Source organism: Saimiri boliviensis, chromosome 11 (genome assembly GCF_048565385.1).
Source record: "Saimiri boliviensis isolate mSaiBol1 chromosome 11, mSaiBol1.pri, whole genome shotgun sequence".
Classification (NCBI taxonomy): domain Eukaryota; kingdom Metazoa; phylum Chordata; class Mammalia; order Primates; family Cebidae; genus Saimiri; species Saimiri boliviensis.
The window spans coordinates 54005028-54020389 of NC_133459.1; positions in this window are offsets into that span (position 1 = coordinate 54005028).

The following is a 15362-nucleotide window of genomic DNA, read 5'->3' on the forward strand; positions in this document are numbered from 1 at the left end:
GTTCTTTGTAAAAAGGAATAATAATATTGACAATAGAGGTTTGCTGTAAATAGGAGCTGAAAAAATAATAGTCCCAGTGATGGTTAATTTTATGTCGCCTTCACTGGACTGCAGTGAATTAGGCAGATGTTTGTTCAAACGTTATTCTGGGAGTGTTGGTGAGGGTGTTTTGTATGAAATCAACATTGGAACTGGCAGACTGAGAAAGCAGATTGCCCTTTCTCATGTGGGTTGGCCTCAGCCAATCAGTGGAAGGCCTGAATAGAATGAAAAGGCTAAGAGGAGACCCTTTCTCCCTGACTGACTGCCTTAAGCTGGGGCATTGGTTCTTTCCTGCCTTTGGGCTCAAACCGAAATGTCTGCTTTTCCTGGGTCTGGAGCCTGCTGGCATATAGACTGGAACCACACCATAGGCTTTTCTGGGTCTCCAGCTTGTTGACTGCAGATCTTGGATCTTGTGAGCCTCCGTAATGATGTGAGCCAATTCTTTACACTAACCTTGCTCTCTCTATATGTGTATATATGTGTACACACACACACCTACATATATGTCCTGTTGGTTCTGTTGCTCTGGAGAACCCTGACTCATAGAGTCCCTTTCCCATCTGCCATTCACCTTGTCAGTTTCTCAGGAAAATGTTCATAATTTTCTTTCACACACCTTTCCGCTCTTACGCTCCACTCCCAAATAAAGCAGTAGCTATTGATAATGAGCAAAAAGTCACCAGCAACAGCATATGTTTCATTTGTCTCATCTTCATTATTTCAAGTGTTTTAATAATTGTTTAATTATAGGGACACAACCACCTAGGGAGATAAAGCAAAAATTGTTCCCTTGCTTTTTCTAAAAGAAGCATTAATGAGGTATAACGGACATACAATAACCTGCGTTTATTGAAAGTCTACAGTTTGGTGAATTTTGAGGCATACACACACTGGTGAAACCATCAACAGAAACATACCCATCCCCTTCTCGTTTCCTCATGCTTCCTTATCTATTCAGTGGTTTCATAACTACTGAGGACCAGAAAGGAAGTGCCAGTCTCCTGACGTTCAGTCCAGTGTTAATTCTAAGAGGCTACCTTCAACCATCCCCAGAAGGGGCGAGGGAACCATTTATTAAGCACATACCATGTATGAAGCCCCAGATACTAAACAATGCTTTGGTCAACAATGGACTGCATATATGGTGGTGGTCCCCTAAGATTATAGTGAAGCTGAAAAATTCCTATTGCCTGGTGACATTGTTGTCATCATAAAGTCATGGCACAACACATTTCTCACCTGTTTGTGGTGATACTGATGTAATTGCCAGTTGTATACACGTGTGCGGTAATGTCCTAGGTCTTCACATATGCTCACCACTCACTTACTGATTCACCTAGAGCAACTGCCAGTCCGCAAACTCATTCACAGTAAGTGTCCTGTACAGGTGTGCCAGTTTCTTAATGTTTTATGCCATATTTTTTACTCCACTCATTCTAGGTATAGATGTGTTTAGACACATAAAAACTTATCATAGTTTTACAATTACCTACAGTATTCAATACATTAACATGGTGTCCAGGATTGTAGCTTAGGAGCAATAGGCTGTGCCACATAGATATAGGACACACACACACACAAGCACCCTGGGTGAGTGGCAGGCCATACCACAGAGGTCTGCGTAAGTACTTTCTATGATGTTTGAACAATGGCTACATCACCTAATGATGCATTTCTCAGAATGTAACCTTGTCGTTAATAGATGCATGAGTGTATATGTAGCTTATTTACATGTAGTAGCCTCAGTTCTTCCTTTAGCTTCAGGTGTCTTCTCTCTATGAATGTTCACCTTGACCCCTGACTTCTTCCTAAGCTCACGTATCCAAATATATTCTTCACCTTTCCTCTGGGATTTTGAAGAATCTCGACCTGAACTTGCCCAAACCATAGCTTTGTTTACAGCCTGCCCCCACAACCTCCAATCTGTCCTCTCCCAGTCTTTTCATTCACCATATACTCACGTGCTCAAGACAAAACTTCTGAATAAACTCTGATTCTTTCCTTCCCCTCACCTATGACAGCTAATCCATCAGAAAGTCCTATTAGCTGTGTCTTCAGGTGACTTCCAATCTGGCCCTTACATTCCATGCCTGCTGCCGCTACCCTGGTCCAAGCCACCATCACCTCCCACTGTTGTCTCGCTTTCACCCTTACCCAATCTTTACTGTTTTTCTACATGTCAGTCAGTGATATTCTTAAAACAAATCAGATCATAACACTCCCCTTCTTAAAACTTCCCAGCGGCTTACCAGCACACTTAGAGTAGTCTTACATTTTACTCAGCCTCATAAAGTTCTGTAATGACATGGCACCTTCAGGAATGAACACACACACAGACACACACACACAGATACACACATACACACACACACAAACTACTCTTCTTCTGACTTTCTGATTGCCTGAACATATGAAGCTTATCACTGACTTAGAGTATTTGCAGGTTTTATTTTCTGCCTAGAGAATACCACACTCTCCTTATCTAGAAATAGGTAATTTTTATTCTTTCCTAAAGTTTCAGCTGAGGAACAGGAATGGAGGTTATCACCACCCGACATTATGTTGTTATTTGTTTGATTACTTGTGTGTTGCTTGTCTTCCCTCTTGAGAATGAGAGTATAAACCTTCTCTGTTTTATTTACTCACATGTTTACTGAAGTATCTCTAGCACTTAGAAAAATACCTGGCACATTCTTGATGCTCAATCAACTATTTGTTGAATAAATAATCAAACAACAGGCCATCCATTAATCATTGCAGATGTTAGCCATCTTTACAGTCAAATACTTCTCTGTTGCTATATAAAAAAATCAATAACTCTTCCTAATTCTTCCCCTCGCCCCATTGTTTTGTTTGGCCATGTGCTCTGCACCGTGATGAAGGCTTTAAGTGTTTTAACTTCTTCATTTTCCTACTCCCTTGTGGAATCTCCCCCACAGCCCACCCCCCTGCTCTCTCACACATGTATACTTTCTGGGTTTTGCTGAGTAAATTCAGAATGTTGATGCTATTATCCCATATTTTCTTAATATGCCTCTTCTGTTTCAATAATCCTTACTTAACTCATATTACAATTCCCAGTCAAGCATTCATCGTTCTCTTAGATTTAACCATGAATACTACAAGATTTATTGCTCATCATTCTTTCTTGTATTTGTCATTTTCTCTATCTTGAGACTTTGGTTTAATGAGTTTTCATTTGGCCAGAGTTCTTCCTCAAGTAATTTCCTCAGCTAGAGGTATGGGCACGTACTCTTTGAATTCTTCAATGTCTGAAAATTTCTTTTAATAACAACAGCAGCAGCAGCAGCAACAATGTGTACAGCAGTAATTCATGCTGTGTCTGGGCAAAGGGGCTATGACAGAGAACAGCCAAGGTCCTTGCCCTCATGGAGCTTACATTTTTTTCCTGTGGCTTTGCTTTTGTGTTAGTGGAGTAGACTGGCTTGTACTGCAGGAAGCAGAACCACTCAAATTTCAAAGCCTTCGAAAAAGGAGTGTTTCCTTTTTGCTCATACCAAGTTTGCTGTTGGTCTCAGAGGTCATCAGAGGGATTGTCTTCTATGTGATAGCTCAGCGTTTCTCTCTGCATCAATGCAAGCTTCCCAGATCACAACGGCAAGGGGAGAAGGTGCTGGAAAGTCTCATACCACCAGTAAATGTTACTGTCCACAAGTTACAGACTCATTTTCATTCACAGTTCACTGGACAAAAAAAGCTACATGACCATGTCAAATAGCAGATGTGTAGAGAAATGCCAATCTCTCTGTGTGCATGGAAGGTAAAGAACTGGGGATTTTGTGAGCATGATGAGGAGCTACCTCAGCCTGCCCTTAAATTTCATGTCTTGGTAGAATATATCATTTGCTTGAATATCATTTATTCCCTCAAGAATCTAAAAATTATAATTTAATGTCTTTGATTACTAGTATTGCATATGAGAAGTCTTAGTTTCAGTCTAAGACTTAGAAGAGGTACATGCAAAACCATGTCTAGATACATACATGCATACATACATGCACAGAATTATGCATGAGATACTCCCCCCTTATTCATGGGGGATATGCTGCAAGACCTCCAGTGGATGCCTGAAATCATGGATAGCACCAAGCTTTATATATGCTATGTTTCTTCTTATATATACATACCGACGATAAAATTTAACTTACAAATTAGGCACAGTAGAGAATAACAACAATAACTGATCATAGACTACAATAATTATAACAATGACTATAATAAAAGCTATGTGAATGTGATCTTCTCAAAATATCTTATTATACTGTAACTTGAGTAATTGAGACTATGGAATGTGAAACTGTGGATAAAGGGGGACCACTGTAGACACACACACACACACACACACACACACACACACACGTTATATAGATCTCAGTTTATCCATCCATCAATCCATCCTTCCATCCATCCATCCATCCATCCATCGATGACTATGTTAGTTCAGGTCTGCCATGACAATACAAAGATTGGATTAGATATGTAGGAGACTTACTGGCACGGGAGCAGGAAAAACCTGGGAGAACCTTCAGATCATGATGTTAATCTGAAACCTGTGGAAGGAGAGAAGGAAAGGAGAATAATTAGATTGGAGTCATCTCTGACTGTTGGCACACTTCCAAGGAAGGTTTGGCCAGGCCTGTGGGATGCCCTCAAGACAAAGTTGTCCATTGGAAGAGTCCCATATCTTGCAGGATTAGCCTGCTGTAGGATCCCTGCCATGCTTAGTTATTGCATGCAGCCTGCAGGAAGCATAGCTTGCGCATAAACTTAGTAGTGGATTCAGAGGGGCTGCAGATGGGGCCATCCGTTAATTATGTTCTCTGCATCAGGAGATCTGAGAGGCTGCCACATTTTCATGGCTGCCACAAGAAGCTTACAAATGGTTTTTTTTTTTTTTTTTTTTTTTTTGAGTTATGTAATTTCATCAGGCCATGTCTAGTGTGTGTCACTTGAAAATCATTCCTATTTAAGACACAGTACATCTTTTTCATATGAAGTTTCATGTCTTTTCTAACCTCAGTAAAACATCTTTAATTTTAATTTCCTGTTATTCTCCTTCCTCTGTTTCTTGGGCCTCTTTTGAAACTATTACTTCCATAATATATTGCCTACATATGTCTTTCATGTCTCTTACCTTTTTACTTAGGATTTTCAATTTTTTGTATTTTTTGCTGTGTATTGGGGTTACTTCCTATACCTAATTTTTAAAAATGCTCTTGTTTTAAACCTTCTCTGTTAAATCTTAAAATTCTGAAATGACGCCTGAAGTACTACAAGTATATTTTTATGCTTTCACAATATCTCCTTAAGAATTCTAACTATATCTTGCCTTCTTAAAAGCTACCTTGTTCTAGTTGTTGGGATTTGTCTTCTTAATTCAATGGCTTTGATCCCTTTTAAAATAATGTCTACTCTTCAAATGCTTGGTTTGGAGGATATGTGCACTAGGCATTGGGGTCTTTTGGGCTAGGGAGATTGACAGGCAGTGTAAGATAAGGAGAAATGTCTTCTCTATTAGGTTGCTGATGACAGGTTCTTTAATATGGGGTAAGGTTCAGAAGCTTCTTTGTTCTAAAGTCCCAATGGAATTGGGTTGTCCTCAGCCCCACATTGCTACTCCTCTTAGACATAGTTACCTATGAGAATAGCTCCCTGTCCTGGAGCTGCACATAGCTAGTTGAAGGAATGGTTCCCATCTTTGATCCTAGGGGATTCACTGGGCTTTCCTCCCTGGACCTCATAATTGAAGTCTTCAGATATTTCTAGAGAGGTAATCTTCTGTTCAGGTGGAGTTTTGGGTTCTTCCTTTGCTATCACAATCAATGAATCCCTCATCCTGTATCTTCTTTCCAAGTATTTGAGGTGTCAACCATATGTGGCTTCTTCTCTAGCCTATTAGAATCAGCCAAGTTAATTTTGGTGGTTGATTCACTCCTAGGGAGTTGGAACAGCAAGAGGATCCTGAGCACAGGTTCTGGTCTTATTTTGTAGAATCCCCCAATAATTTCTCCTAATTCTTGATAATTAAATGCCCCTCCCATCTTGTCTTTTTGAGCCCCCTTATTGTCTTCTTTATTCATATTGGCATGTTAGTTTATTTCTATCAAAGAAGTCTTACAAAAGGAGAAACAATAGTTTGATTTCATTACTGTCCCCAAACTTACTATCCCCAGTATGGATACCCTACCTGATGTTGATCATTGCATGTCGTAAGTCTAGGGTCAGCAGACTGGGGATAGCCCTGGGAATTGGCACCAAGTCTGTCATGATTGGAGTAACCCCCACAAGAAAGATGGGGAGGCAGGCATGGGCATAATGGGAGGGCATGTTTTTCTGGAAGTCAGGGAGTAGCCTGGGACATAAAACAGTTGCTTGTGAAAGCAGAAGTCTTATTTTGAGATGCTACCTTTGAAATGCCTGTGTTGTTTAAGTCTCTGTCTTGATGACTGGCAATGTTGCTTTTCCAACCAAAAAGTTTAACAGGCATGGACTGAGTGCCAAGTCCCATGCAAAGCATGCGCTAACTCATTAATTCCTTACCACGACTCTGTGTTATCTTCGTTTTACAAATGGGCAGACAGGGCTCAAAGAGAAGAGGTCAATTAGGTGGCAGAATTGGTATTTGAATATGGTTTAGGTGATTCCAATGTCCACATATATGCTGTATGTCACTGCTCTGTGTTCCTTACCTGCCCATGCTGTGTTTAATTTTGAGTTGACTTTTGAAAGGTGAGTGATATTTTAATAGCAAAGAAGATATATAGAGGGCTGTCCAATTTGAGATACCAGCACATGAACAGGCAGGAAGGCAGTTGTAGATAGAAAGGGAGATGTGGTTCTTTGTGATTGGATTATAAACCATACAAGAGAGTGCTGTTATAGGGAGAAATTAGATTTGAAAGGTAAGTTAACTCCAGATAGTGACGGATCCTGTAACTTTCAAGCTGTGGAATTTTAGGCAAGTTATTTCATCTCTCTGAATCTCAGATTCTTGATCTGGAAAATGGGGATGAAATGCCCATCATGATTTGTGTGTGTGTGTGTGTGTGTGTGTGTGTGTGTGTGTGTGTGTATTCATAAGCTCATATCCACGTATATGTGCATAAAGCACCTAGTAAGCACTTAATGAAAGTTTATCCTCCTCCCTGTTTTTCAGGAGCTGCAGCTGCAGCTGGCTGGTTGGGGTGGGTGTGAAGGTTGGGGATGGGTGTAATGGAGGGCTGGCAATGTTTTAGCAGCTCCTGAGGCCCCAGGTTTCTTCCAATCCCAACGACCTCTTCATCATTTGAGCAATCAGCCTCAGGCCCATTTGGTGTTAATTATGGCAACCCAGGCTTCTCTGTGTGAAGGAAACAGTTCCTCATTTCTCTCATTAAAGTAAAATATGACCCAGTTTTATGCCTGCGTATTTTCTTGCTGAGATTACGAGAATCATCCTTTCTGTTTATATGGAACGAAGAAACGTTACACCAGGAGGGCGGCCTGGGCCCCTGAGCCTGGGGAATAGAAAGCAGATGTTGTCCTCACTGTTATTTTCCTCCTAGCCCTACTCCCACCCTCCTCCTCTCATCTCTTCTCCCTCTGAGAAACATAATCCTCATTTCAGATCAACACAAGGTAAGAGGATTGTAGGAGAATAAACTCACATTTACTAAGCTCTGTACCAGGTGCCAAGTCCTATAAACACGTTCCCAGAAGCTTCAGGGGTAGTTGGTATTAATCCTTTTTAAAAATTGTATATCTTTAAGATGTACAACATGATGTTTGGATATATATACATAGTGAAATGATTACTGTAGTCAAACAAATTAACATATCCGTCACCTCACACAGTTGGCTCTTTTTTATGTACTCTCCATTCTTAGCAAGTTTTCAATATACAATACAATATTATTGGTTATAGCCCTGCTGTACGTTAGCTCTCTAGACTGATTTGTCCTGTAGAATTGCAATTGTATATACCCTTTGACCTATTAATCTTTTCTCACTCCCTGTTCCCTCAGACCAAAGTCTTTCTGTGGTCTTGAGATGTGGGAGAAAAACTAACCATGATAGTTACAGGTGCAATTACAAACCTTTGTGCACTGCCTTGTGGGGCACACAGACTTTCACACGTATTGTTCTAGTGGGTCTTCACCCCAGGTAAAGTGACTGGGGGTTGCAAGAACTCGGGAATTTGTACAACTGAATTAGTCATGGAGACTTTGAAAGATTTTAAGCAGGGAATTGACGATGTAAGATGTATGCTTTTGAAGGATTGCTCTGGTAAGAGTCTGGAAATGGGTAGGAGGAAAGTGACAGCAGAAGAGATATGTTAAAAAAAAAATCATCCCAAACATGGAAATAAGGCGAAGAGGTCTGCATGTGTTCTCATTGTTATACCAGAGCATTGTCTAACAGGTACAGTTGAGGGAAATTTAATTCTGTATGGCAGGGATTGACAAACTTTTACTGCAAAGGACCAGATAGTAAATATTTTAGTTTTGTGGTCCATATGGTCTCTGTTGTAGTTGGTCAACAATACCATTGTGGTATGAAAACAGCCAAAGACAATATGTAAATGAATGAGCATGAATGGTGTAAATAAAACTTTATTTACCAAAACAAAAGGTGGTTGCCAGCTTCTACTCTATAGGAATGTACTTTTGTTTTGAATTAGAACCCCGGCTTTGCTAAATTACATGCTGGTTTGTAAATTTTTTTTCTAATGGAGATGCAAATAATCTCAGCCTGTTTTAAAAAAAAAAAAATTCCAAAGGCTATGGCTTTATTGTCTTGAAGGACCTTAACCATTTTTTTTTTAATCTAACAAGAAATCTTATTCCAACATTCTTTCTGCGGTGCTTATATAGTATAAATACTCAGCCCTTCGCCTATGCTGCAAGCCAGATCTACCATCTGGCTGGTTCCCTCATTAATGCGTTAAATAAATCTTTAACACATGTTCACTTTATATTTGTATGACAGTCATATTTTATTTTAAGTCTCCGAATGTTATACTGTAATTTAACAGTGGACAGTTTTAGGATAAGATTGTTGGAGTAGTTCAGAAAAGACACAGAGGTGATAGAGATGGAGACTGAGATATTTTCAAGATGTTTAAGAGATACAGTTGATAGGACTTGATCATTGATGATATGGAGGAGTGAAGAAGAGGATAGAGAATGAATGAGTCCCAAATATAGCTTGATATGATGACTAATAAGTGACATTGCTATTTATAGAGCTAGGGAATACTGTTACAGAATATTCCCTGATTCTTCAAAAGTTTATGGCAATGTCAGTAATCTGCAGAATAACTAAGGTTCTTCCAGGTGTGTGCCTTCTCAATCAATCCAGAAGTCCTAGGATCTGATCACGTTGGGCCCTATTACTGTTGATAAGAACTGTTCCTTAACACTGTGTCTTTTTTTTCCCAAGCATTTTCTTGTTTTATCCTAACCCCATCTAGGGATGCTATCTGAGTTTCCTTATTAACTCTGTTTTGGTGAGAAAGTTTAACAACTTAGCCGAGACATAATACAGAAGATGAGAATCTGGCCCTTGTGAGCCGTGGTCTGGTGATGCTTCAATGGAAATTTGGAAAAAAAATCTCAGTGACAGCTTACTAGGCTGTGAACTCTCTGAGGTCAGGGACCATGTCTAACCACTATTTATACCCCTGGCATATAGTAGATGCTCATCAAATATTTTAAAAAAGGAATAAATGAATGAACTCAGTAATTGACAAAAAAACATTATTTTGAGAGTCAAGGAGTCTGGGTTTGCAACTGACTTGTTAAGAAAATCCCTTCCTTTCTCAAGATCTCATTTTCCCCCACTACAAAATGAGATGGATTGGACTAGGCAATACTGGAAGTTCCTTCTAATTTTAAACACCTATAAATTAGGAGAGCAGCCAAGGACCCATCATGTCAAGTGAATTTTGAAGGAAATCATTTTGCTTTTGTGTTCTGAGGGAGATCCAGGCGGCTGTATTTTCAAGCTCAACTGTCTAGGTGTCTGAGACTGAGCGTTTCGTGAGCCAAAGTTTAGGGAGTCTCTTGGATCAGAGAAGAATGAAGTCTTTCCTGTTTCTTAAAATAGATAATGATTATTTCTAGAACTAGTGAGGACCTTAGATTGGGAGATAACATTTGTTGTTATCACAGCATTTCATGGCATTTCCAGCAGCTCCTGAAAGGAGAGAGGTGTTAGAGGGAGCCCACTCAGTCCGGCCTTGTTCTGGGTACTAGGGCTAGGACTGACTATGATTCTTGCAGACATGTGGTGGAGTGGGCAGAATCCTAGGTGGAGGGCCAGTAGAACTCAACTCTGCCACATAGTAGCTTTGTGAGATGATCAAGTCTCTTTGCCTCCTGAACCTTAATTTCCTGTCTGTAGAATACAAAGTAAGGGTTCCACAGGAAGACCTCAACATTAGTCTGGCTGCTGGGAGGAAGCAGGTTCTAGCTTAACCTTGAGAGAGGTTAATGAAGAATGTAATCATGGGGATGTGGGCAGGGTTAAGGGAACCAATATGAGATGTTGAGGTGCCCAGAGGCTAGCAAGAATGGGAAGCTGTTACTACTCACGTGGGAACAGTGTGGGAGGAAAATAGGTTTCTGGGAGCCCACCAAGAACTGGAGGAAGGACCACCCACAGGAGGTATAGTCAGTGAAAGGCTTAGCCTCTTCTAGAAATGTATACCAAGGCAGGGAGGGAGCCAGAGGAATACCCTGGCCTCCTTCTCTTCTGCTCCAATTTCCTGCAGGCACCGCTGAGTCGTGCAGCATGAGGGTCATCCTCAGTAGCACAAAGCAGGGAAGAGAGAGTGGAGAATAGATCTGGGAGGGGGTAGAAAAATGGCAAAGAACCAGCCCAGCCTCTGAGTCCCCTTGTCATCTGACCATCATGTCTTCCTGTGAAACTGTCAACCTCCCTTCCTTAACCAATCTGTCTATTCCAGCCACATCACAGGACAGTGTGTTTGGGGAGCTATGCAGTATTTAACATTTCTGCCTAGATGCTGGAAAATCAAGGGGTAAATGAGGACTGCCTCCAGAGGCTAACTCAGGCTTATGTGTCCCAACGTATGTCTTTTTAAAAAAAACTTTTATTTCAGGTTTGGGGATACATGTGAAGGTTTGTTATATAGGTAACATGTTATATGGGTAACATGTCATGGAGGTTTGTTGTCCAGATTATTTCATCACTCAGGTATTAAGCCTAGTACCCGAAAGTTAATTTTTCTGCTCCTCTCCTTCCTCCTACCCTTCACCCTGAAGTAGACTTCAGTGTCTGTTGCTCCCTTCCTTGTGTTCATGACTTCTCATCATTTAGCTCCCACTTATGAATGAGAACATGTGGCATTTGGTTTTTTTATTCCTGTGTTAGGATAATAGATGCTAAGGATAATGGCCTCCAGCTTTATTCATGTTCTTGCAAAAGACATAGTCACATTTGTTTTCTGGCTGCATAGTATTCTATGGTGTATATGCACCGCATTTTCTTTATCCAGTCTGTCACTGATGGGCTTTTAGGCTGATTCCATGTCTTTGCTATTGTGAATAGTGCTGCAGTGAACATTTGTGTGCATGTGTGTTTGTGGTAGAGTGATTTATATTCTTCTGGGTATATACCCAATTATGGGTTGCTGGATTGAATGGTAGTTCCATTTTTAGTTCTTTGAGGAATCACCGCACTGCTTTTCACAATGGTTGAACTAATTTACACTCCCACGAACAATGTATGTTTCCTTTTGTCTGCAACCTCCCCAGCACCTGTTATTTTTAGACTTTTTATTTAATAATAGCATGTATTAGTTTGTTCTCACATTGCTAAGAAGTACTGCCTGAAACTGGGTAATTTATAAAGAAAATAGGTTTAATCGGCTTATGGTTTCACAGGCTGTACAGGAAGTATGGCTGGGAGGCCTAAGTAAACTTATGATCATGGTAGAAAGTGAAAGGGAAGCAAACACATCTTCCATGGCCAACAGGGGACAGAGAGAAAAGGGGGAAGTGCTACACACTTTTAAACAACTAGATCTCATGAGAAGTCACTCACTCTCATGAGAATGGCAAGGGGAAAATCTGTCCCCATGATCCAATCACCTCCCACCAGGTCCCTCCTCCAACACTGAGATCATAATTCAATATGAGATTTGGGTGGGGACACAGAGCCAAACCATATTGTAGCATCCACAAGGCTCTCAAACAAATTTACAAGGGAAAAACAACCCCATTAAAAAGTTGGCAAAGGACATGAACAGACATTTTTCAAAAGAAGACGTACATGCAACCAACAAGTATATGAAGAAAATATCAATATTACTGATCATGAGAGAAATTTGAATGAAAACCACAATGAGATAATATCTCATACCAGTCAGAATGACTACTATTTAAAGGAAAATGTGTGTTTTATTGTCTGTTTTTCCTCTAGACTTAACTCAGTGAAGTCAGGGATGATGTCTGTGTGGAATCTGTAACTCCTAGTACAGGGCCTGGCTCAAGGCAGTCTCTCAACAAATAACTATTTGTTGAATAGATGACCACATGAATGAGTAGTCATGTTCTTTGTGATTCCTTTCCTGTCTCTGACCTGTGACAGCATAAACCACTCCCTTCTCTGTGCTCCCTCTATACCCCGTTTGTACCTCTTACTTCCCTTGTAGTGCTGCACTGTAGTGGCTGTGACTGTGAGCACCTCAAAGGTAGGAAGCTTATTTCAGGCAACACAGTTTCCCCAGTATGATGAGGCCTGGCAGAGATCAAGTGCTCATTATATGTTCCTTGAATTGACTGAAAATATTTATTCAGCTAGTCTAGGCTCTGTAGAGGAGCTGAGGGCTCCATCCCTTATTCTAGTTAATCTCCTGCTTCCTTTTCCTCTTCTCTGCCTGCCCACCCCCAGGCACATCCTCACTGGCTTGTTGTAAATTCCATTTCTTGCATCTTGATAAGTTAGTTTTTGGCAACCTGACCTGAACATTCATATAAATCATTTCCTGGAATTTTGTGGTGCCTTTGGCTGTTACAGGACTAGCTTTTAAGGGAATACAATAAGAAGGTTCACTGAGTACAGCTTCAGTAAAAAAGGGAGTTAAAGACTGGGAACCAACCCAAATGCCCATCAATGATAGACTGGATAGGGAAAATGTGGTACATATACACCATGGAATATTACGCAGCCATCAAAAACGATGAGTTCACGTCCTTTGTAGGGACATGGATGAACCTGGAAACCATCATTCTCAGCAAACTGACACAAGAGCAGAAAATCAAACACTGCATGTTCTCACTCATAGGCGGGTGTTGAACAATGAGAACACATGGACACAGGGAAGGGAGCACTACACACTGGGGTCCGTTGGGGGGAAATGTGGGAGGGATGGGGGGGTGGGGAGGTAGGAAGAGATAGCATGGGGAGAAATGACAGATACAGGTGAGGGGAAGGAAGGCAGGAAACCACACTGCCGTGAGTGTACCTATGCAACAATCTTGCATGTTCATCAAATGTACCTCAAAACCTAAAATGCAATTAAAAAAAATTTAAAAAAATACATTTATACATTATGATAAAAAAAGGGAGTTATAAAGAGGAAAGCACTGGTTATTGATACCCCTTTTCAAGCCAAGCTGTATGGTTGGAGGGTGAGAGTCTTGGTGTGTTCTGAGTACCATGCTCCATGCCAGGGGCTGGAGGCACAGAGGGGAAGACAGATGTCCTAGACTTCATGGGGCTTACATTCGAAAGGGGGAAGATATTACACTATATTATAAATGTCTTTCCATCAATTCTTGGAATTTACCAAATTGTCCCATAGACATACCTGCACATCTACAACATGGTAGGTATACAATTTGCATTTTCATCATTGGGGAAAGAATAAGAAAATAATAAGGAAACTCTGTACCCTGACAGGGAAGGATCTCCAATGTAAAATATGAAGTGACCAGAGCAAGGAGAAAAATGAGAATGCACAGTTGTCCCTTGAACAAAACAAGTTTAAACTGCATGGGGCTGCTTATACCCCTGAGATAGTAAGGCCAACCTCTTTTTCTTCCTTCTGCTCAGCCTGCTCAACATGAAGGTGATGAGGATGAAAACCTTTATGATGACCTACTTCCAGTTAATGAATGGTAAATATATTTTCTCCTCCTTGTGATTTTCTTAACATTTTCTTTTCGCCAGCTTACTGTATCATAAGAATACAGAATATAATACATATAATATACAAAATATGTGTTAATCAACTGTTATTGGTAAGGCTTCCCATCAACAGTAGGCTATCAGTAGTTAGGTTTTGGGGGATTCCAAAGCTATGCAGAGTTTTGACTGTGAGAGGGGTTGGCGCCCCAATCCCCAAGAGGTTCAAGTCAACTGTAGTCTACTCTTTTCATATTAGAAAGAAGGAAAGTCAGAATACATGTTTTTGTTTGCCTGAAGTGAGTCTAGAAGGATACACAAGAAATTAATAAAAGTGGTTACCTGTGTAGGTGAGGAGAGGCAGACTGGATGGGGGCAGGATTATAGCCAGATGTTCATAATTGTACCATTTTATGTTTCAGTTTTTGAAACGTAGAAAAATTACTTGATTACCTTTGATGTGACATAATAGGGAAAGCATAGGTTGCCCATAGGAGGAGCACATTATCTAGTCTGAAGTTAATGGGGAAGGCTCCCTGGAGGAGGTGACATTTAATCTGAGGTCTAAGATCAGTTGGAGTTGGCCAGAAATGGGGAGTGGAGAAATTCCCTTCGGGCAGAGAGAACAGCCCTCTGAAGACGTTAAAGTGAGAGAGTGTGGGGAATTCAAGGAACCTAAAGAAGTCCATTATGGCTGGGCAGAAATTATAAGGTTTGGGATTATGATAGGAGGAGAGGGATTGACATTTTGCAAGGACTAACTTTTGATTTTATCAATGGCAGCCTACACATGCCATGGCATTGCTATGTAGCAGGCACCTTACTAAGTCTGCCACAGGCAGTCTCTTATCCATTCCTAACATGAGCTAGACACTTATCGTTTCCAGACAGAAACAGGAGCTCTGAGAGTTTCAGTAACTTCCTGGGTCCAGCAAGTGGCAGACGGCAAGCCAGGACATCTGCTCCTTCGCACGGTCATCTGTGTAACTCATCTGAACTCATAGATGAGATGCATGGGTAGCCCCTAGTCCGGGGACAGACATATTATAGGGACATGGCCAATCTCATCTACTACTAATTGGTGGTTCCCCAGGTCTGGGAATATTGCTCGAACCATCCCATAAGCCTGGTGGAAAGGGTTGAGTTTGAAAGAAAATAAAACT